Below are 23,775 nucleotides of genomic sequence, written 5' to 3' on the forward strand. Positions count from 1 at the left end.
GATTAATTCTGACAAAAGTTTAAAATTTTCATGTAAAATATTCATATTTAGGTCCTGCTAAGACTCTCTAGCTCTCTCTCTCTCTCTTTATATATATATATATATATATATATATATATATATATATATATATATATATATATATATATGCGCATGTTAGCAAAAAATCGAATCGATTGCTAATTCATTAAAATCAGTTACTAATTGATTTAGTAATTGATTCAGTTAGTTGCAATGAGGCTGATTGCAAGTAGCAATTGACAATTAAATTAATTGTTAAATTAATTAAATTTAAAAAAATAAAGCTTTTAATAAAAAAAAAACCAGTTGCTAGTAGCAATGGATTTAGTAACCGAAATATAATCAGTTGTAAAAAATTTAGTGTCTTTAATTTTATAATTTTGTAACTAATTATAAATTGATTATTATTTTTAACTAATTTGACAACCGAAAAGTCAATTGCTAATTTAGAAAAAATTATAAAAAAAAATAAATTTCCAAATAATGAATAAAAAATTCAAATAAATAAATTTTGCCAAAATTACTAAAATAATAAATTATTAATAAAAAAATTATTACTAAAAACTTAATATAAAAATATTATAAAAAATACTAATAATAACTATTTAAAAAAATATTAAAAAATTAAATATAAAAAGATATTTATAAGATAAATTACTATATGTGTGTGTGTGTGTGTGTTTTGTAACGACCCAAATCAGAGGCCATTATGGGCACTAGGGATTGAGTCAGATAAAGACTGCGGGAACCCATAGCAAGCCTAAAAACTGCTTAGACATTAACATATTCCTATATCTCACAATCCAAGCATGCTCTCAACTATTATATTTTAGTTTTCTCATTCATAATTACCATAAAATTGGCTCAGAATTTGAACTTTCACATACATAAAATTAGTAAAGTGTAATTAGTTCATACATATATTCTCACATAAGGAGTTAACTTAGATTTCAACCATTCATAATTATATCACTTATACTTAAGATACAACATTTATCATAAACTTGAATACCAACACAGTAACTATTCCTTTACATATTACATGTCCGCTAAACATACAATGTACATATAAATACTCTACAGCTACCCCTGCTGCTCAGACTCCTAAGGACTCTTTTAATCTTGCACACTATCATCTGGGGTTAAGGGAAAGGGGTGAGCTTACACAAACTCAGTGAGTAAACTAAATAACATAATTATATCATTAATTTCATACATATGCAATGCATCATCCAAATGAGTTTTCACATAAAAAACATTCCACATAAGATGGACTTGTCACCAATTACCACCACAGATCATGCATGATCACATCATAAACATAATATATACATAACATAGCGAGAACTAATGGGTCATCTAAAATCCATCATGCATTAACAACGATTATGCAAAAATGAAACACATTTGTGCTTTAGTTATGTACGCTCAAGTAAACAATGAAATGATGCATGTGGATGATCATGAATTACATTTAAAGAATTTACAGTTATTAATGTTAGAGTTACTCACTTTTTGTAGCCTGTTAACCACCTAACTAGAATGGAAGCTATCCTTGGATCCTTATCTTTCCAAATTCCTCAAGCCTAACCTTAGAACATAGGACCCTAAAGGGTTATACAAAGCTCTAGAATTCTATACACATATTAAACATCTTATTCTAGACTCTCAGGAATCATAAAATCATGTTTTGGAACCTTAGAAAGGAAGGGATAATAAGCCTAGTGGAATTAACTTTGGCCACAAAAGTCTTAGATTTCAATTGCTGAACCTGAAAGTTTTCTAGATTTTCTTTAGAATCTACATGCTTCAACTGTTGAAATAATGGCTTTCGATAGTCGAACCTAGGAATATCTAGAGTTTCTAAATAAAAAACTTGTAGAATCTTTCTCCCAAAAGCCTTAAAACTCATTCCGAAGTTCAAAAACACAAACCAAACATATAAACATGTCTCTAGGTCCTAAAATAATATGAAATTACACTCAATTCAACTATACATCTTCTAAGAACACAAAACCTAGGTTTTCCCTAAAACTAACACAACATAAACAAGGACTCCCTCAAATCCATTAAGGGAAACTAGGCATTTAAGGCCCATAACATCTAAACATAACTAAACTAACAATAAAGCATGAAATTTCAACATAAAATCACAAAACCCTAACCCTAGCATGCATAAACTTCCCCAAAATCATCTTAAGCACAACTTCACATGAAATTAAAGTTATAAAAACCAAATTCCTCATTAATATGCTCGGATCCTCCTATTTGATTGATGCACTTGTATTATATAGATGTTTTTAAGCAAATTTGTATAGTATTTCATAGCATTTAGATAAATAATCTCAGGCATAATTATTAATTTCATTAACTTTTGTAAATTCTATTGCCAAGCTCTAAATTCTATGTTTTTTGCATTATTTCAAGTGTTTGGATGAAGTTCCAAGCCATAGGAGTACAAAAGAAAGCTTGGAAAAACCTAAAGGAAAGAGAAGTGTTGCTGATACACTTGACACGGGTCGTATAAGGAAAGCCACAGACCCGTGTAACCTACTGCCAGGAGAAAACTAAAGAGCCAGGGAAGAAACAAAGTACATGAACCATGTACCACAATCCGTGTAAACCATGGAGACTCGTGTAAGTCTCTGCTTGGCCAATTCTCTAAAGAGCAAAAGAACACGGGCCGTGTAATTGGACCCGTGTAACTAGTAATGCCCCGTGTAATCTCCTGTGCCAATATGAGATACAGTCTTCAAAGCCCTAGTAAGTTACAAGGCCCTGGGCCATATAGTGACAAACGGGCCTTGTATCATGTAATAGCCAGTTTCTTGATTTGATTCCAACTCTAATTTTTTTACACTCAGAACATACTTCTAATGCCTTAAGGACTCTGAAACCTTACCCTAGGCCATTTAATATAAATATAAGCTATAGATAACATAGGAGGAGAGACCTATTTTCACTTTCACATACACATTTTTCACAACCGTCTTGGAGAACAAAGCATCAGCACAAAAGGAAAATTCTCAGCCAAAGTTCCACAAGTTCAAAGCTACTGAAAATCCTCTTCGGTTATTTTGTTCTATTTCTTTAAGCGAACTTTTCATGTTCTTTCATTTAATTTTTTTACTATGTTTATTAAATTTACCATGAGTGAGTAATTTCTTTAATGTGGAATTAGGAGAGCAGCGCTTGTAATCGTTATTATGGATTAATATTGAGTTATATTTATTGGATTTGAGATTTATTCTTTAATTTAATATTTTGTGTTCTTAATGAATGTTATGTGTTGGTACCCACTTAGACATGACATAAGATACTAATTGAAGGACTGAAATGTGAAGGTTAGTGTTGAAAAATCAGAATATTGAACTTAGGAAGTCTGACCTAGAGATAGGCTGATAACCTTTGTGGAGTTCCATAATTAATCATAGATCTTAAAGGGTTTTTATTAGGACTAATCACCAACGAAAGTAGGGTTTAGCTCTAATCGAAACACACCTTAGGAGCCTTGAGAGAGGACCTAGGATATCTTAGGATTAATTTCTATCAAAGCAACGATCCTCAGTCTAATGAATAGACAAGATTAAATCTATAATAAGGTTAAAGTGTGAAATCTTAATTCTGGAATTGTTTTAAACAGATTGTTTCATTTTAAATTCGTTATCCTTCTAGTCTTTAGAATTTAAAACAGATTTAATTCACTTTTCATCTATATTCGATAGCTTAAACAGTCAGAATTGTTGTGTAGTTTAGTAGTTACTAACTAAATTCCTCATGAGAATGATACTTCACTCACTATTTTATTACTTGTTAGCAATCCATGCACTTGCGGTGGTTATAAAACTAGCAAACAAGTTTTTGACACCGTTGTCGGGGAATTTATTTTCAGCAATATTAGGCGATAAGCACTTTAGCTGATTTAGGCATTCATTATTATTGTTTAAATTTACTTAATTTATTCTTTTATTTTCTCTCAGGTATTTGCTTTGGTACATGATCAAAATAAAACCGGAGGAAGAAGTTTTGGACTTTGATCCTGAGATAGATAGAACTCTGAGAACCATCAGGAGAGAAAGGAGACACTAAGAACAAGAACAAGAAATCTTAGAACCTCCAGTCATGGCCAACAACAACAACCGCCCAAGACCCTTGAGGGACTATGGAGCTCTGTCTATCCAAGGATTCTAGTCCAGTGTTACAAGACCCACAGTGGAAGCTAGCAACTTTGTACTTAAACTAGCATGGCTCCGGCTGATCCAACAGACTCAGTTTGGAGGTTCGCCCATAGAAGATCCACACTACCACCTCCAGTGCTTTCTTGCCCTATGTGACACATTCAAGATGAATGGAGGCTCTGATCAAGCCATCAGACTCAGAGCATTTCTATTCTCCCTTTGAGACAGAGCAAGGAAGTGGTTACTCTCTCAATCAGCTAGAACATTCACCATTTAGAAAGACCTCTTGCAAGATTTCTTGGTAAGGTACTTCCCACCTATAAAAACTGTAAAGTTGAGGATTGAACTCAATACCTTTAAGCAAAGGGAAGGTGAATCACTCTATGATGCATGGGAGCGATACAAGGACTTATAAAGAGAATGTCCACACCATGACATAGAAGATTGGCTCCTAGTGTATAATTTCTATAATGGCTTATTACCTTCTACAAGGAGCATAGTAGACTCAGCTTCATAAGGAGACTTGATGGAGAAAACTATAGGAGAAGCTATTACACTTCTGGAGAGGGTCGCATATCATAACTATGAGTGGTAAAATGAAAAAAGAGACACAATAAGAGCAACAGAGATCCTTGAAGTAGATGCCCTAAGCATGATAAGGGCACAGTTTGACCAGCTCACGAAAAGGCTTAACAGAATGCAAGCCAACGCTATAGGAACAAGCAACCAACACTGCGATAGCTGTGGAGGAGGATATAGGATTTTGGAATGCAATAACTTCAATGAAACCTCCATAAAATAGATGAACTATGTGAATAACAGAGGAAACTTCAACCAGAGGCAGCTCAATAACCCATACTCAAATACTTACAACCCTGGATGGAGGAACCACCCCAATTTCTCATGGTCCAACTCATAGAATCAGCCAATAAACAAACAGCAAGGGTACAAACCACCAGCACCTCCAGGTTTTAGAGGCCAGAATGCAGCATAGCCACTACCACCTCCTCAACCTCAATAGCCCGAACCAAAGTTGACCATGGAATCCATGATGGAAGGCTTCTTAGCAGCTTAACAACAATAAAATGAAATGATAAAGCAGTTAACCTCCAGAATGGACCAACTCGCCATCCACAATAAGATGCTTAAAAATCAAATTACTCAGTAGGCAGGTTCTTCAAGCAATACTACTGGTAAGCTGCCTAGTCAACTAGAGATGAACCCAAGGGAGCATTGTAAGGCAGTTACATTGAGGAGTGGAAGAGTTTTAGAACAATCAAAGGAAGAATCAACCGAGAAAACCTCTGATAAACCTAAAAACCAAACAAAAGAGAAAGAGGAAGAAGCCAAAAAAGACTAGAAAGAGGAAGTAAGAAAGAAAAAGAAGTTACCAGAACCATATCAGCCTCCTCTACCTTTTCCTTAGAGATTCCATAAAGCCAAATTGGACAAGCAGTTTGGAAAATTTTTAGAAGTCTTGCAAAAACTCTATATTAACATTCCTTTCACAGAAGCACTCTTTCAGATGCCATCCTATGCTAAGTTCCTTAAAGAAATTTTGTCAAAGAAAAGAAAGCTGGAGGATTATGAGACAGTTGCTCTTACAGAGGAATGCAGTGCCATATTGCAAAACAAGTTGCCACCAAAACTCAAGGATCCAGGAAGCTTCTCTATACCTTGTCTCATCAGCAATATGAATATAGACAAGGCTCTCTATGATCTTGGAGAAAGTGTAAGTCTAATGCCCTTATCAATATGTCAAAAGCTAGAGATAGGAGAGCTGAAACCCATAACAATATCACTACAATTAGCTGACCGGTCTATTAAATATCCAGTTCGCATCCTAGAAAACATCCCAATCAAAGTAGGAAAAATTTTTATTCCTATTGACTTTATTGTCTTGAAGATGGAAGATGATGTCCAAATCCCTATCATTTTGGGAAGACCTTTCTTGGCAACCGCTGGAGCTATCATAGATGTTAAGAATGGGTAGTTAACTCTCAAGGTAGGAGATGAAGAAATGGAATTCAACCTGTTTAGAACAGTAAAGCATAAACTTGAATCTAATAAATGCTTAAGGGTTAACATAATTGATAAGCTATTTGAAGAGGAATTTCACAAAAGACATCCTAAAGATCCTGTTGAAGCATGCATAGTGCACAACTACATAGCTAATAATGAAAACACAGAGATTGCAGCTTGTGTACAATCTTCAAAAGCTAGCCCATCACTACCCTCAGCTCAAGCTTTCCAAGTGGAAGGGCTAAAGGAGGAGCAACCCAAAAGCAAATCAGGGGACAATACTAAACAGGTAAAACTTAAACTTCTCCCCTGCTCACTAAGGTATGCATTATTAGACTCGACTTCTCAAAATAGAAGACCTAAAAGGGATTAGTCCTTCAATTTGCATGCATAGGATACCTATGGAGGAAAACAGCAAACCCATTATTGAACATCAAAGGAGACTTAACCCAAATATGAAAGAAGTAGTTAAGAAAGAGATTTTGAAACTATTAGATGCAAGTATTATATACCCAATTTCTGATAGTAAATGGGTTACTCCAGTACATGTAGTGCCTAAGAAGGGTGGGACAACTGTCATTCAAAATGCAAATAATGAATTAATCCCTACTAGAGTAGTCACTGGACGGCGCATGTGCATATACTATAGGAAATTGAATAGTGCCACCAGAAAATACCATTTTTCTCTACCTTTTATAGACCAAATGTTAGAAAGGTTGGTAAAACATTCCTATTTTTGCTATCTGGATGGGTATTCAGGATTTTTTCAAATTCTTATTCACCCAGAAGACCATGAAAAGACCACATTCACATGCCCTTATGGAACTTTTGCATATAAAAGAATGCCTTTTAGTCCTTGTAATGCCTCTGTTACTTTTTAAAGATGCATAATGGCCATTTTTTCGATTATATTCAAAATATTATGAAAGTTTTAATGGATGATTTTTCTATCTATGGAACTACTTTTATTACAAAGATGTGAAGAATCAAACCTGGTTCTGAATTGGAAAAAATGTCACTTCATGGTAAGGGAGGGCATAGTTCTTGGCCACCTAATATCAGAAAGAGGGATTGAAGTTGATAAGGTAAAAGTTGAGATTATAGAAAAAATGCCACCATCAACATCAGTAAAAGGAGTGCAAAGCTTTTTGGGACATGCAGGCTTTTACAGAAGATTTATCAAAGACTTTTCCAAAATAGCTAAGCCATTGACTAATTTATTAAGTCAAGATGTTTCCTTTGATTTTCATGAAAATTGCCTTGCTTCTTTCAACAGGATCAAAGAGGCCTTAATCTCAGCGCCTATTATGCAATCACCTGATTGGGAGCTACTATTTGAGGTCATGTGCGATGAAAGTGACTATGCTATTGGAGTAATACTCAGACAAGGGAAAGATAAGAAGCTCCATGCCATTTACTACGCCAGTAAAACACTTGATGACACGCAAATCAACTACGCTATCACAGAAAAGGAATTCTTAGCAGTAGTGTTTGCAATTGACAAATTTAGATCCTATCTTCTTGGATCAAAAGTCATTGTATACACAGACTATATTACTATCAGGTACCTTTTAAACAAAAAGGAAGCAAAGCCAAGGTTAATTCGATGGATCTTACTCTTACAGGAATTTGACTTTGAAATCAAGGACAAGAAGGGGACCGAGAATGTGGTAGCTACCACATTTCAAGGCTGAAACAAGAGGACTTAGAAGATGATGATGAGTTGCCAATAGATGACTCATTCCCAGATGAACGCCTATTAGCCTTCTCCTAAGCCCTATGGTATGCTAATTTTGTGAATTTTATTGTATGTAGGGTATTGCCACCCAATATGTCTTACCAGCAAAGGAAGAAATTCCTGCATAATGTATGATACTACACATGGAAAGAACCTCTGCTGTACAAGAGATGTAATGATGGGTTGATAAGACGATGCATACCGGAGGAGGATACAGAGAGCATTCTTCAACATTGCCATTCATCACCATATGGAGGACACTTTGGCTCCATAAAAACAATAGCCAAGATTTTTGTTAGCAATAGAAACATAACAAAAATATAATTTGCAGAATCATAGAGAGACCTCAAATACAATACTACTAAAATAAAATGTATATTGAATATTATTACTGTAAGGCTATAAACTCAGTACTTCCAAAGAGGAATGAATTAGCATATAAGATAGTTAATACTAGAAATGTCATTTTAAATCAAATTGATACTTGAATATTTAGAATGCTTGATTCTTTCTTTATTTGTATACATTATTTCTTGTTATATTATTGCACCGCTAAGCAGAAATACTTAGCGTGATGGATTTATTTTCTTCGCGCAGGTACTGAAGGTAAAACCCAGTGGATATTAGACTGGGATTTTGAATTTCAGATCTGCAGAAGTGTCAGAAGTGTTCAAGTTGTCACCTCCTCAGCAATACATGTAGATAGGGCCCATGAATTGTATGTTTTAATATAAATTATGGAATTGTAATTAATTTTAATATCATGTAAAGTATGAACTTTATGTAATTAGTTGTAAATCATATAAATTAATAGAAATATGAGAATTTTGATATGTGAATGGAGTATGAATGAAAGTGGATGAAAATGAATGTGAGAATTGAAATACATGGATGATATTGAAATATGAGATGATTATGAGATTTTATTTTGAAAATATTATTGAATTCTAAGAAGGAAAATAGTAAAATACGCCAATGTGAAATAAAATATGGGAAACTTCGCTGTTTCTCCATAGAAAAATAATTGATATTAAAAGATAATAACTTGAAAATGATTAAGGAATAAAGTAAGATAAGATAGGGTGCTCCGGCACCGAATGTAGAACACCTCGCTCAGCTACACTGTAGACGGGTAAGGGGTGTTACACTATTGATGAGTTTTTCTTGGATGAACAACTTTTCTCTCTTGTTGCTAAACTACCTTGGTATGTAGACTTGGTGAATTATCTATCTTATGGAGTTTTACCTCTAGGAATGACATGGCAACAAAAGAAAAGTTTTTGCATGAGGCAAAATTTTATAGATGGGATGATCGTTTACTCTTTAGGAGATGTTGTGATGGTTTAATAAGAATATGTATTCCTGATGAGGAGATAAAGAGTGTTATGCATCATTGACATGCTTCTGATTATGGAGGACACTTTAGAATATCTAAAACAGCTAGTAAAATTCTTCAGGCTGGTTTCTTTTGGCCAAACCTTTTCAAGGATGTGAGGAAATTTGTGTTAGAATGTGATAAATGTCAAAGAAGTGGAAATCTATCGAAAAGAGATGAAATGCCCCTAAATGATATTCTAGAGATGGAATTATTTAATGTTTGGGGAATAGATTTTATGGGCCCATTTCCTCCTTCATATGGTAATAAATAAATTCTAGTTGGAGTCGATTATGTGTCAAAGTGGGTAGAAGCTGTTGCAACTCCAACTAATGATGCTAAGGTGGTAGTGAAATTCTTGAAGAAATTTGTCTTGAGTAGATTTGGAGCTCCAAGGGCTGTAATTAGTGATGGGGGTTCACATTTTTGTAATAAGAAATTTGAGAGCTTAATAAGGAAGTATGGTATAGTGCACAAGATAGCTACCCCATACCATCCTCAAACTTCAGGACAAGTTGAAATTTCTAACAGGGAACTCAAACATATCTTGGAGAAAATAGTGAGCAATTCTCGGAAAGATTGGTCTGTCAAACTAGATGATGCTTTATGGGCATATAGGATTGCTTACAAAACCCCTATAGGAACTACTCCCTTTAGGTTGGTGTATGGTAAGTCTTGTCATTTACCTGTGGAGCTAGAGCATAGAGCATAGTGGCCCATTCAGACCTTGAATTTTGATCTTAAGCAAGCTAGTGAGAAGAGGTTATTGCAACTTAATGAGCTTGAAGAATTGAGGATGGATGCCTATGAAAATGCCCGTATTTATAAAGAAAGAACTAAAGTTTGGCATGGTAAGCATCTCAGGAAAAAGGAATTTAAAGAAGGTGATTCAGTTTTGTTGTTTAACTCAACATTGAAATTGTTCCCAGGAAAACTTAAATCAAGGTGGACTGGTCCATATAGAGTTTTTAAAGTTTTCCCTTATGGAGCAATTGAAATTTAGAGTGAAAAAACTGGGAATTTTAAGGTCAATGGGCATAGAATGAAGCATCACATAACTGGAAACCCAATAAAGGGAGCAAGCTGTTACAAGCTCTTTGATCCCACACCTCCTTTTTAGTGAAATGCATGAAGAGTCCAGCTAATGACTATAAATTAGTGCTCTTGGGAGGCACCCCAAGTTCTTTTATTTTGCTTTTGTTGATTTACTTTTATTTGCATTACTTTTGTTTTTGTCTTAAATCTCCCCAAATTCAATTTTTGACATTGTTGAATTTTGTCTTTTGTAGATGTATTTCAATGGATGAAGGTTGTTGCACTGCTGGGGAGTTACTCTTAATCTGATATTTTATCCATTAACTCTCCCAAGATTGGTTTATTTTCATTGCTTCCTGTGCAGGACCCCTTCTTGGCTTATGCAGAAAAATTTTTCAGCAAAAAGGGTCTGCAGCATATGCTATTTGCTTCTTTGTTGAGGTTGGGCGTGTATCTTTTATATATCTGTGCTTATCATGTTGATATGATGGTAAGTGGGTCATTTTAGTGGTTTTGAACTTAATTGGGTTGTGTGATTCAATGTGCACATGCTGCATTTTATTGGCATAACTTGGAGAGCCTATTTTCTTTTGTGGATAAGTGCAACTTTGTGCAGATTTTTATTGAGCTTTAATGTGCTAGAATGTTAATTTGCAGGGTTTGAGTTGAAATGGCATAATTCACAAATGTCTCTTATGCAGAACTTACTTCTACAAGCTTGTATGGTGCAATTGTGATGGATTCTGCATATATTGATGTGTTTTTTATGATAATTTCTCATGGTTTATGCTTCACAGAGTTACATTTCTTCATTCTCATTTATTTTTAAAACTTGCAAAGCATTTTTTATTATAATATGAATCTTGTTGAAATATGCATAAGTAGCTGCATAACTTATGTAGCTTTTAGGTCTCTCTTTGCCTTAATTTTCATTCCTGCCGAAACCTGCATAAGCTCTTGCATGACTTATGCAATCCTGCATAACTAAATTTTTGCCATTTCATTTCTTGCCGAAATCTGCATAAGGGTATGCATAACTTATGTAATTCTACACCGCCATAATTTTTGCCACTTCCATTTCTGCCAAAACTTGCATAAGTGTATGCATAACTTATGCACTCTTACATAACTTCAAATCCTGAAATTTTCATTTCTGTTGAATTCTGCATAACCAAGTGCATAGCTTATGCACTATTGCAAAACCAAATTTACTGGGATTTCTTTTCTGTCGAAACTTGCATAAGTGTGTACTTAAATTATGCACTTTTGCACAACTAACTTTTCAGAATCCCCATTCTTGTCGAAACTTGTATAAGCACCTGCATAAGTTATGCACACCCATTTTCCCTTTATGCAGAAATTAGCATGTCCTATGCAAATTAAAATTTTTGCACAACCCACTTTCCCACCTCCCACTTCTCGTCATTACTGTTCACAACTACCCTCCTCATTTTTCTTGGCATCAATCCCTCACCCCCTTACCTTTTCACTGATCGATACCCTAACTTCCCCTCTATCTCTTTTATTTTCTTCTTCCCTCCTCCATCCCTACCATCATCGACCACCACTTCCATGGAAACGCCTCCCTCTTCCCCTTAAGGCTCTCCTCTCCAAGTCACACCCCTTGCTATGCAAGCCTCCAATCCCGATTCTCCTCCACAATAAATCCCTCTAACTCCTCCTACATCCACCTATAAAAGGAGAATCCAGTCGAAATCAACCCGACCCATGGCATCTGCACTACCTCCCGCAAAACGCAAGGACCCACCTGCTACTCCACTTTCTGAGCCTACACCCCAAAACCCCAGAACTTCGGCTTCCACAAGACAAGGGGTCGGTCCTTCTACCTCTACCCCACAAGCCAAATCTCCCTCCTCTAGCAAGAAGTAACCTTCAGTAGCGATAACACAGGTATCCAAATTACCTTGACCTCTTCTTGATCCAACCCATAAGGCAACTTTTAAGAGGCTAAGGGACAGAAAAGTGCAACCCACGAGGTATATTTCTACAAATGCCCTCCAATCTGTTGGTTTATTTGATAATGTTGTTGCCTACCTTAATGGTCTAGGTTGGATGGAATTTGTGCATAAACAAGAATTAGTTTATCCAGCCCTAGTTTTGGAATTTATTTCCTCATTTTCTGCTACTTTGAAACTTCATGAGATGGATTACAAGCCAACTATGAAATTTAGGTGCTTGGGGCAAAATAGAGAGCTATCATTAGACCAATTTCATTGTATCTTTGGGTTTGCTATTGATGGATTGTTTAGGGTCCCATATACAGGCATGGAGGTAGCAAATAAAGGTGTTTGGAATGTTGTTCAGTTTTGGAGAAATATTACAAACCAATCTCAGGGTTTTTATGCTAGCAGATCCAAGACCTCCCAAATAATAGACCCAGCACTTCGATTTATCCATAGGCTTATTACTAGCACTATCTTGGGTCGAGGGACTAGTTCTAGTGCTGTTGGAAAATTTGACTTGTTCATGCTATGGTGTGCTTTTCACAAAGTCAAAATATCTCCTGGTTACTTCTTTTGTGAACAAGTGTTGCACACTGCTACCAAATCTGTAGGTGATATAGTCATGGGTGGGCTCATAATTGTTATAGCTAAACATTTTGGCTTTGATCCTGAAGAGCATCCTCTACTAGCACTTTCAGAAACTCTATATTTTAATGCTTCTTACTTATACAAGACTAGATTCAGTTAGCCACCATCTGACACTGCACAACCAGTAACAGATATAGGACCATCTGCACAATCAGAGGCACAATCTGCACCAGCAGTCCAACAGCCTTCTGCTAAACCTACACCATCTACTCAATCTGCACAGGATACCTGGTGGGTGTCGAATCCACCAGAAATTAAATTAACTGAAGTCACCAATTATGAAATATTTTCTACAGTAAATGGTAAATCCAGGTCGAACCCTAGAGACTAAATTATTAAATTTCGTGTACTTGTGTAATGGAAAATGGAAGAGACAAAGATTGAAGGGTTTTGTAACACAAAATCAGAAGAAATTAGAAATTCAAGAACTAAATACGAAAATCTCAATTTAAACAAATTTCAGTCCAAGGTAATTCTCATTCCAATGCATTGATTTGATCATAGACAAAAGAAATATAATTATCTCTTATTGAATACTTAACGTAGATTTACCAAACAGCGAGATAAACCCCTAACTTTTCTATACTCATCAATTTGAGCCTAGCACTTTTGTTGACTCTAATTATTAACTGAATTGGTATTAAGCAATCCTCATCAAATTAATAATTACTTTAAGAATAGGAAGTAGTTAAGCTGAATAACAATTTATAAAGCATAAATCATTTAATTTCACCTTACTGTTTTCTTAGGTTATTATTGAAAACTGGGATCATAATCAATAAAACCTAATTGCTACTCATGTTCAGTCTTACACAACAATTACGGATTATGAAGATGAACTAGTAATTGATCTCATTAAACAATTAACTAATAGGCTTTTTTAGCAAATCATTCAATAGATCAAAGACAAAGAAATCAGAAAACAATAGATATTCAAAAAGACATAAATTAAATTAGGAACCTAGTCTCACAAATCAAGCAAAAGAACTTGAATCCCTTGAACTGAATTAAAAACTTAGCTACTCATGTTCATGGCTTACAGAAAAATAAAGGAAAAATGAAGAAGAATTCTAAAAGACGAATGGAGAGGTTGCTAAATAGTGTTGGAGACCGAAGGTCTTCTTCTATTTATAATAAATGGTCTAGGGTTAAGTTTTTAGAATTTCTATCAAAAACTGCAACTGGAGCAAAATCAGGAATCTGATTGTCGACGGATACACAGCCCATGTATCACTACACGACCCAGGGCCATGTAACTTACTAAAGCTGAATTGGCATGTTTCGCATGGGCACAGAAAGTTACACGGGGTCTCCAAGATTTACACGGGTCAAGTTACACGGCCCGTGTACTTTGTTTCTTCCTCGGTTCTCTGGATTTCTTCTGGCAGAATGTTACACGGGTCTCTGGTTATGATTACACGACCCGTGTACTTTGTATCAATAATGCTTCTCAATCCTTCAACCTTTCCAAGCTTCCTTCCATACTATATTGCTCCGGAACTTCACCAAAACCCTAAAAAATATAGCAAGAGTCAAATTTCTCCATTTAACACAATTACTTCAACAACTCTCTAAACATATGCCTAATAGATAAGTATACTTAACCAACTGAATTAAACATAAAAACACATTAAAAACACTAAATGTGATGGGAGTAAAATTAATAAATTATACACTTATCAAATTCCCCCACACTTATTCCATGCTTGTCCTCAAGCATGACTTAAATTCTCAATCAACTCCACTTAAAAGTTCTTTAACTTCACCCTATCACAATCATTCTCTAACAAAAGATTAAAAATTTGAAAGAAGAGGCAAGTAAGGTAATAACCATCACAACAAATTCCATCAACACCATACCAATATATCAACAATTTTACAACATAAAACAATAGGCTTGAAATCAATTAAACTCACACAATTAAAGTTTCATAAAATTTTAAGTCAATACATACTAAAACACAAGGCTAATTTATCAAAGCACAACAATTATAGCTCTTTGCAAATCTTAGGGGAGGTAGAAATACCCCTTTTTTTATATATATATTTGAAATTAGTACTTCTCTATTGTCACAGTTATATTTTTTTATTTTTTTTTCAACCGTCACCTTCAGAAAAAGTACCTTGCTCATATCCTAGCTAGCTTTTAGCCTGAGAATCAACATAGGGTTCATGAAGACCCCTGGTTAGTTTGCTTAACTAAAATAGCGGAGCAATTTCCAAGTTCAACCTTTTACTTCCCCCAATTTATGCATATTATAAAGTGCTCTGATAGATTAAACAAAGTTCTGAAATATGCATGACACTAGTTTAAAGCACACATAACTAATCATTTCACCATTAAATCAAGCTTAAATGATTTATGCATAAAAAAATTGCTCTATGATAGGAGAAGAGGGAAAATCCATCATTAAAGTTACTATTACCTTGCCTAAAATCTCAAAAATTCAATCTAAAATAGACAAGTCATTTCAAGGACAAAGCACTTCTCTCTGAGAGTTAATATAAAATCATTAATCAAGCTTAGAAGAACATTTTTTTTTTTAAATTAAAGCAACAAATTTCTCCTCCCCCACACTTAAAACTTACATTGTCCCCAATGTAAAGCCCAAATGCAAAAGAAAAGGAAAAAAAATGCTAGAAAATAAAATAAAATAAGGGAAAGAAAACAAATCTGATTGTGGCTAACAAGTCACCCATGGGTTGCCTCCCAAGAAGTGCTTTTGTTTCTTGTTGGTAGCTCTACATGGCAAAGCTCCTTAATTCTCATAAATTGGGTTACTCAATTTGAGTTCCTCCACTGTATGCTCCTGAAACCCTTCATAAAATGGCTTGAGTCTATGACCGTTGACTTTGAACACCTTATTAGTTCCTAAACTTTGAATTTCAACTACACCATAAGGAAACACATTAGTAACAACAAAGGGTCAAATCCAACGAGAATGCAACTTACCAGGCATTAGCTTCAATATGAAATTATACAATAAAACTTTTTGCCCAACCACAAATTGCTTCCTTAGAATTAGTTTGTCATGGAATGCCTTGGTCTTTTCCTTATAGATCTTAGAGTTCTCATAAGCCTCAAGTCAAATTTCCTCTAATTCCTGCAATTGTAATTTTCTTTCCACATCAGCAGTATCCCAATCCAAATTACATTGTCTAACAGTCTAATAAGCCTTATGTTCTAACTCCACAGGAAGGTGACACAACTTACCAAATAACAATCTGAAGGGGGACATACCTATGGGTGTCTTATAAGCAGTCCTATAAGCCCACAATGCATCATCAAGTCTAAAGCTCCAATCTTTTCTATTTGGTTTCACTATTTTTTCCAAAATAGACTTGATCTCTCTATTAGACACTTCTACTTGCCCACTTGTTTGAGGATGATAAGCTGTAGATATTTTATTGAAAACACCATATCTCCTCAATAATGCCTCAATAGTTTTATTACAAAAATGTGTGCCCCGGTCACTGATTATAGCTCTAGGAACTCCAAACCTACTAAAAATGTTTGACTTGATAAAACCTACGACAGCTTTAGAATCATCAGTCCTGGTGGCTTTGGCTTCCACCCATTTTGAAACATAATCAACAGCAAGTAATTTATAAACAAAGCCAAAAGAAGAAGGAAATGGACCCATAAAATCAATACCCCACACATCAAAAATCTTACAAACAAGTATTGGATTCTGAATCATCTCATTCCTATGGGTTAAACTTCCTGTTCCTTGACATTGTTCACAATTTTTGCAAATCAAATATGAATCATGAAATATAGTGGGCCAGTAAAAATCACAATCTAATATTTTTCTACCTGACCTCTTGGGTCCAAAATGACCTCCACATGCATAGGCATGACAAAATGCAAGAATAGATTGAATCTCATTATCAGGAATACATCTCCTAATAATTTGATTTGAACAAAATTTCCACAAAATACGGGTCATCCCACACATAATACTTAGCCTCACTTTTCAATTTCTCTTTTTTAACTCTACTCAAATCAAAAGGCACAACCTTAGTAACCAAATAATTCAGCAAATCAGCATACCAAGGGATCATACCTTGTAATTTAAATAACTGCTCATCAGGAAAAAGTTCCTGCAAAGGAAGTGGATCTTCTTGTGTCACTAAACTACTCAAATGATCTACTACCAGGTTCTCAGCTCCTTTCTTATCCTTGATTTGAAGATCAAATTCTTACAGCAGAAGGATCCATCTAATCAACCTTGGTTTTGCTTCCTTCTTTGCCAAGAGATACTTCAACGCTACATGATCAGAGAAGATAATTATTTTAGAACCAAGCAAATATAACCGAAATATATCTAAATCAAAAACTATAGCCAAAAACTCTTTTTCAGTCGTACAATAATTGTGCTGAGCTGAATTGAGTGTTCTGGATGCATAATAGATCACATGAAAGAGCTTCCCAACATGCTGCCCCAAAACTGCTCCCACTGTATAATTACTCGCATCACACATAATTTCAAATGGTATAGTCTAATCAAGAGCCTGGATAATAGGGGGTAATGTCAATACAGATTTCAATTTGTCAAAAGCCTCCTTGCACTCTTCACTGAACTCAAAAGGGACATCTTTTTGCAAGAGTTTAGACAAAGGCAATGTTATCTTAGAGAAATCCTTAATGAACTTGCGATAGAAACCTGCATGACCAAGAAACGAGCGTACTTCCCTCATAATTATGGGGTAGGGTAAGTTCACAATTAAAAAAATTTAAGATTTATCCACCTCAATACCCCTATTAGAGACAACATGACCCAAAATAATCCCTTGTTCCACCATAAAATAACACTTCTCATAATTCAGAACAAGATTTTTCTCAATGCATCTCTCAAGAACAGAAGTCAAATGATGTAAACATGCATCAAATGAATCACCATACACAGTAAAATCATCCATGAATACCTCAATGCAAGTATCAATGTAATCTGAAAATATGCTCATCATGCATCTCTGAAATGTGGCAGGTGCATTACAAAGCCCAAAGGGCATCCTTCTAAAAGCAAAAGTTCCAAAAGGGCAAGTGAAGGTAGTCTTCTCTTGATCCTCCGGTGCAATCACAATTTGATTTTATCCAGAAAAGCCATCAAGAAAGCAAAAATAAGACTTACCTGCTAACCGCTCAAGCATCTGATCAATGAATGTAGTGGGAAGTGGTTATTATTTAATTCAGCTTGCGATAGTCTATGCACATTCGCCATCCACTCTGAATCCTTATTGGAACAAGTTCATTATCTTGATTTGCTACCACAGTGACTCCTGATTTTTTTGGCACTACTTGGACTGGACTTACCCATTTGCTGCCTGAAATTGGGTAAATAACTCCTGCATCCAGTAGCTTTAAAATCTCCTTCTTCACAACCTCTATCATCTGTGGGTTCAACCTCCTTTGACTTTCTCTACTTAGTTTAAACTCATCCTCCAGTAAAATCCTGTGCATGCACACTGATGGGCTTATACCTTTGATGTCAGCTATTGTCCATCTAATTGCTTCCTTGTGCACTCTCAGAACCCTAATCAATCTGTCTTCTTAAATCTTTGTTAAATTACTTGAGATGATAACTGGAAGTGTCTAATTGTCTCCCAAGTAAACATACTTCAAATGCTCAGGTAAAGGCTTGAGTTCAAGAGCTGGTGCCTGCACTATAGAAAGTAATAATTTTGTGTGAAATACAGGTAAGTCAATCTTTGATACTTCATACCTTTTTGGAGCAGGAGGTAATGACTGCAATGCCATTACTGCCTCTTGAACCTCTACACTTAATTGTTGATTGGTACTGATTTCTTGAATTCCTTGACTAATCACCACTTCTAACTCATCCTCCATGCTTAACTCAAAAACATCTTGCGCAATTGTATCAACAACATTAATAGAGAAAACAGAATGATCATTAGCAGGATACTTCATGGCATCAAAGATATTAAATTTGACAGTCTCTCCATCAAACTCCATAGTTAAGGTGCCATCATCCACATTAATTTTTGTCTTGGCAGTTTTTAGGAAAGGTCTTCCAAATAGAATCAAAGCTGACTTTGATGTGGGAATACTATCCTCCATATCCAGAATGTAAAAATCTGCAGGAAAAATCAATTCTCCAACCTGCACCAACACATCTTCAACTACTCCCAATGGGTAACCATTAGAACGATCAGCTAACTGAATAATGACACTGGTTTCTTTCAAAGGACCCAAATTCAAAGTTTGAAAAACTGAATTTGACATAACATTAATAGATGCTCCTAAATCTGCCATTGCACGTTCAAATTTAGAATCACCTATTCTGCAGGGAATCGAAAATGAACTTGGATCCTTTGTAATGGCCCGGCCCACTAGTGATATTGTTCGCTCTGGACTGAAGCCCTCACGGTTTTAAAACGCGTCACTAGGGGTTACAAACCACCAACTTATAAACCCAGCATCTCTCCCGTATTTTGTCGATGTGGGATTTGCCTAGGGTGTTACAATCCACCCCCCTTATGGGACTCAGCGTCCTCGCTGAGGTTTGCCCCACCATCGCCCAAGGTTGCACGCGAAGTGGCTCTGATACCACAAATGTAACAGCCCGACCCACTAGTGATATTGTCCGCTCTGGGCCGAAGCCCTCACGATTTTAAAACGCGTCACTAGGGGTTACGAACCACCAACTTATAAACCCAGCATCTCTCCCGTGTTTTGCCGATGTGGGATTTGCCTAGGGTGTTACAATCCACCCCCCTTATGGGACTCAGCGTCCTCGCTGAGGTTTGCCCCACCATCATTCAAGGTTGCACGTAGAGCGGCTCTGATACCACAAATGTAACGGCTCGGCCCACTATTGATATTGTCCGCTCTGGACCGAAGCCCTCACGGTTTTAAAACGCGTCACTAGGGGTTACAAACCACCAACTTATAAACCCAACATCTCTCTCGTGTTTTGTCGGTGTGGGATTTGCCTAGGGTGTTACATCTTTACACTTATAGGGTAATTTTTGCTGAATTAATGCCGACACATTTTCCCCCACACTGATCTTCTGATTATTCCCCAACTTACGCTTTGTAGTGCATAGTTCCTTAAGGAATTTAGCATACTTGGGAACTTGTTTGATCGCATCAAGTAAAGGTATATTCACCTCCACCTTCTTGAAAGTCTCCAAAATTTCTTTCTCTTGTTCTTCTTTCTTATTTTTAGCCAACCTGCATGGGAATGGAGGAAGAACATAATTATTAACCTTATTCAGTTTGGGTTCAGTATTTACCTCAACTTCAGACTCTTCAGACTCTTTTTCTCCTTGCTTCTTCTTTGGCTCATGTGGAGTTTGGTTATCAACCTCTTTCCTACTTCGCAACAGTATAGCACTTGCATTTTCTCTGGGGTTCATGACTGTTTGTGATGGGAGCTTTCCAGAACCTTGAGCTTCCAGCTTACTCACAGATGAGGCTAACTGACCAATCTGCACCTCTATGTTTTGAATGCTATTTCTGGTTTCCTATTGAAACTATTGCGTATTGTTAGCCAAGGCCTTAATAATTTCAGCAAGTGACATACCTTGATTTGAGGGAGGCAGAGGTGGAGGTGGTTGAGGTTGATTCACTTGTAGTCTTTGCTGTTGGTATCGGTTTTGGACCGATTGATTCCCATAACTCAAATTGGGATGATCTCGCCATCCTGGATTATAAGAATTCGAATAGGGATCATACCTGTGTTGTGGCTATCCATAATGTCCTACTGCATTAGCATGTTGCATTGATTCATCCTCTTGTAACGCAGGACACATATCAGTAGCATGACCCGAACCGAAATAAATCTCACATACCTTAACAGTTTGCATTTTCCCTACAGCCAATTGCCTTACCAAAGAAGTTAAATCAGAAATTTGTTTCTCAAGGTTAGATGTACTTACTTCATTAACCTTCATAGGTGTGTGATGCATTCTCATTCCAAACTGCTGAGAATTTGCTGTCATGTTAGCAATCAGCCTCCTTGCCTCTTCTGGTGTCTTGTCAACCAAAGCTCCTCCACTAGCAGCATCTATCATACTACGGTCCATTGGTAGAAGTCCCTCATAGAAATATTGAATTAACAGCTACTCATTTGATGATGGGGACAGCTTGCACACAGCTTCTTAAATCTCTCCCAATACTCATACAAACTCTCTCCATTGTACTACTGAATTCCTCAAATTTCTTTTCTTATGTTGGTAGCACAAGAAGTAGGAAAATGCTTCTCTAAAAATATATGCTTCATCCTATTCCATGAGTTGACGGATCCAGAAAGAAGGTAATACAACCAATCCTTAGCTGTTCCCTCCAGTGAGAAAGGAAAAGCTCGAAGCTTGATTTGATCCTCTAAAACTCCTTGAGGTTTCATGCTGGAACACACAACATGAAATTCTTTTAAATGCTTATGTGGATCCTCACCTGCAAGACCATGAAACTTAAGCAACAAATGGATTAGTCTAGATTTCAACTCAAAAGCAACATTTAAAACAGGGTATTGAATACACAAAGGCTGTTGGTTTAGATCAGGAGGAGCCAACTCTTTTAGAGTTCTAGTAGCCATGGTTTCATTTTCAGAATTTGACTCTGAATTCGAATCCAAACTTAGCTCCTTTAGAGATTGGACTCCTTCAAATGTACTCAAAATCAGCCTACCTTGCTTAGCCAATTTTCTCAACTGTTTAGCTATTTTTTCTACTTCTGGATCAAAGATCAACTCACCAAATTGAGAAGTTCTTATCATAAACAAAAAGAAATCAAAGTAAAAATAGAAAAATGCCTCAAAACCCTAAAAAACAATGGAATTTGGCCTCAAGAGGGTGGGGCCAAAAAATCCTATGGATTGATTGGTCTTGATCAGAGCATCATTTCCTTCAAAATAGGTATGGGCCGCCCTCCAAATTCAACCAAAATTCTTAATGAACAGTAACACTGAACAGTAACACCAAAATATTTTTTTTTTTCAAAAACCTAAAAATAGCAATAACTCACAAACAAAATTAATAACAGAATATTCTAACACAGAAAACACGAAATTCAATAAATTTCAGTCCCTGGCAACGGCGCCAAAATTCTTGGTGAGTATCGAATCCACCAGAAATTAAATTAACTGAAATCACCATTTATAAAATATTTTTTGCAAAAATTCTTGGTCGGTGTCGAATTCACCAGAAATTAAATTAACTGAAATCACCAATTATGAAATATTTTCTGTAGCAAATGGTAAATCTAGGTCAAACCCTAAAGACTGAATTATTAAATTTCGTGCACTTGTGTAATAGAAAACGGAAGAGACAAAGATTGAGGGGGTTTTGTAACACAAAATCAGAAGAAATCAGAAATTCAAGAACTAAATACGACAATCTCAATTTAAACAAACTTCAGTCCAAGGTAATTCTCATTCCAATGCATTGATTTGATCATAGACAAAAGAAATACAATTATCTCTTATTGAATACTTAACATAGATTTACCAAACAGCGAGATAAACCCCTAACTTCCCTATGTTAGTAGTATGCCCTACAACATATCATTTAGTATGTATCTTGTACATAATTTTATTAATAAAAGGCATTTCCACTTTTTCGTTTACATAATATATTTATGTGTAATAGAAAAGGTCCATTGATATTTTGTTAGAAATATTATTCTTAAGTTGTTAAGAATATGAGTGACAATATTTCTAGCACAAAGTATCATAAATAAGTTCACAATCGATGATACTTCATAATAAGGACATGACTTATCCAGAAAGATTGTATTCATGTTTGTTCCCAAGTTATTTATATGAGATGTAAATAAGATTGAATGGTGAGTCTCATGCCATATAACAAACATGATAGGCACTTATAAATGATAAGTAGGCCGAACCAGTGACACTTATGACAAGCACATGGAGTTTACTCTTGTCAATGTTTTGTCATAAATCATATCAGTGCATATAATCTTTAGACCTGAGATAGCACAATTATCTTGTATATAGGTAGTTTGAGTTTGATACTGCTTTCATACTTGTACTATGTATGGGTATATGGGCATGTGTTGGCTCCTACTAGTTATATATGGAGGTAGGTGTTGATCAAGATGGAATCTGTTCCTCTAAGTAAATAGAGATAAAATCCTATGTTCATTTAATTATTCTTGATATTTCAAGTTCCTGGCCAGGACAGATAGATTTATACAGAAAAGAGTTTCTAATGAGAAAATCTTTTTAATCAAGAACTTGAATTAAAAGAGAACATAATATTCATAGCAAATGGAGTTTGACATAAACCATGACTCCAGCTTGAGTTGGGATTTTGTAACAGAGAGATTCTAGTGCATGGTAACATATGATTATAGGTTCATTTAAGGTAAACCTTATTACTAATTGGGTGGCCATGGCATGCTATGCTAGGTATTAACCATGGTCTATGAGGTGCATAAAATGATTTAGAGAAATCATTTATGGTAAGAAAGAGTTCTGATGATATTAAGAGTTGATATCATGTCTCATTGCCAATTAGTGATGAGCCTAGTAAGTCACACACATACACAAGTTATCACCTATTTAAATATGATTTAATTAACTAATTAAAGAGTTTAATTGATTAATTAAATAGGTTTGGTTTGCAATTAAATTGCAAAGTCCCTAGCATGACTTGAAACCAAATCTAGATTATTGGATGTGTAGTATAAATTAAATTTATATTTAAAGTGTTTAAATATGAATTTAATTAATGAGAAATTAATTAATAGAGATTAATTAATTTATTTATATTTGATATAAATTAATTAGAAGAAGAAAAATAATT

At 35.4% G+C, this 23,775-nt stretch overlaps 2 non-coding genes across 2 annotated transcripts; one reads left to right on the plus strand and one right to left on the minus strand.

The window, feature by feature from the left end:
• Window positions 1-4,530: 4,530 nt before the first annotated feature.
• LOC131182777 (small nucleolar RNA R71) lies at window positions 4,531-4,637 on the minus strand. The gene has a single exon (XR_009151038.1). It is a non-coding gene; the product is annotated as a small nucleolar RNA R71 (small nucleolar RNA).
• A 16,438-nt stretch (window positions 4,638-21,075) lies between these two features.
• Window positions 21,076-21,182, plus strand: LOC131182662 (small nucleolar RNA R71). The gene has a single exon (XR_009150924.1). It is a non-coding gene; the product is annotated as a small nucleolar RNA R71 (small nucleolar RNA).
• The last annotated feature ends 2,593 nt before the right edge of the window (window positions 21,183-23,775 follow it).

Source organism: Hevea brasiliensis, chromosome 8, assembly GCF_030052815.1.
Source record: "Hevea brasiliensis isolate MT/VB/25A 57/8 chromosome 8, ASM3005281v1, whole genome shotgun sequence".
Taxonomy (NCBI): domain Eukaryota; kingdom Viridiplantae; phylum Streptophyta; class Magnoliopsida; order Malpighiales; family Euphorbiaceae; genus Hevea; species Hevea brasiliensis.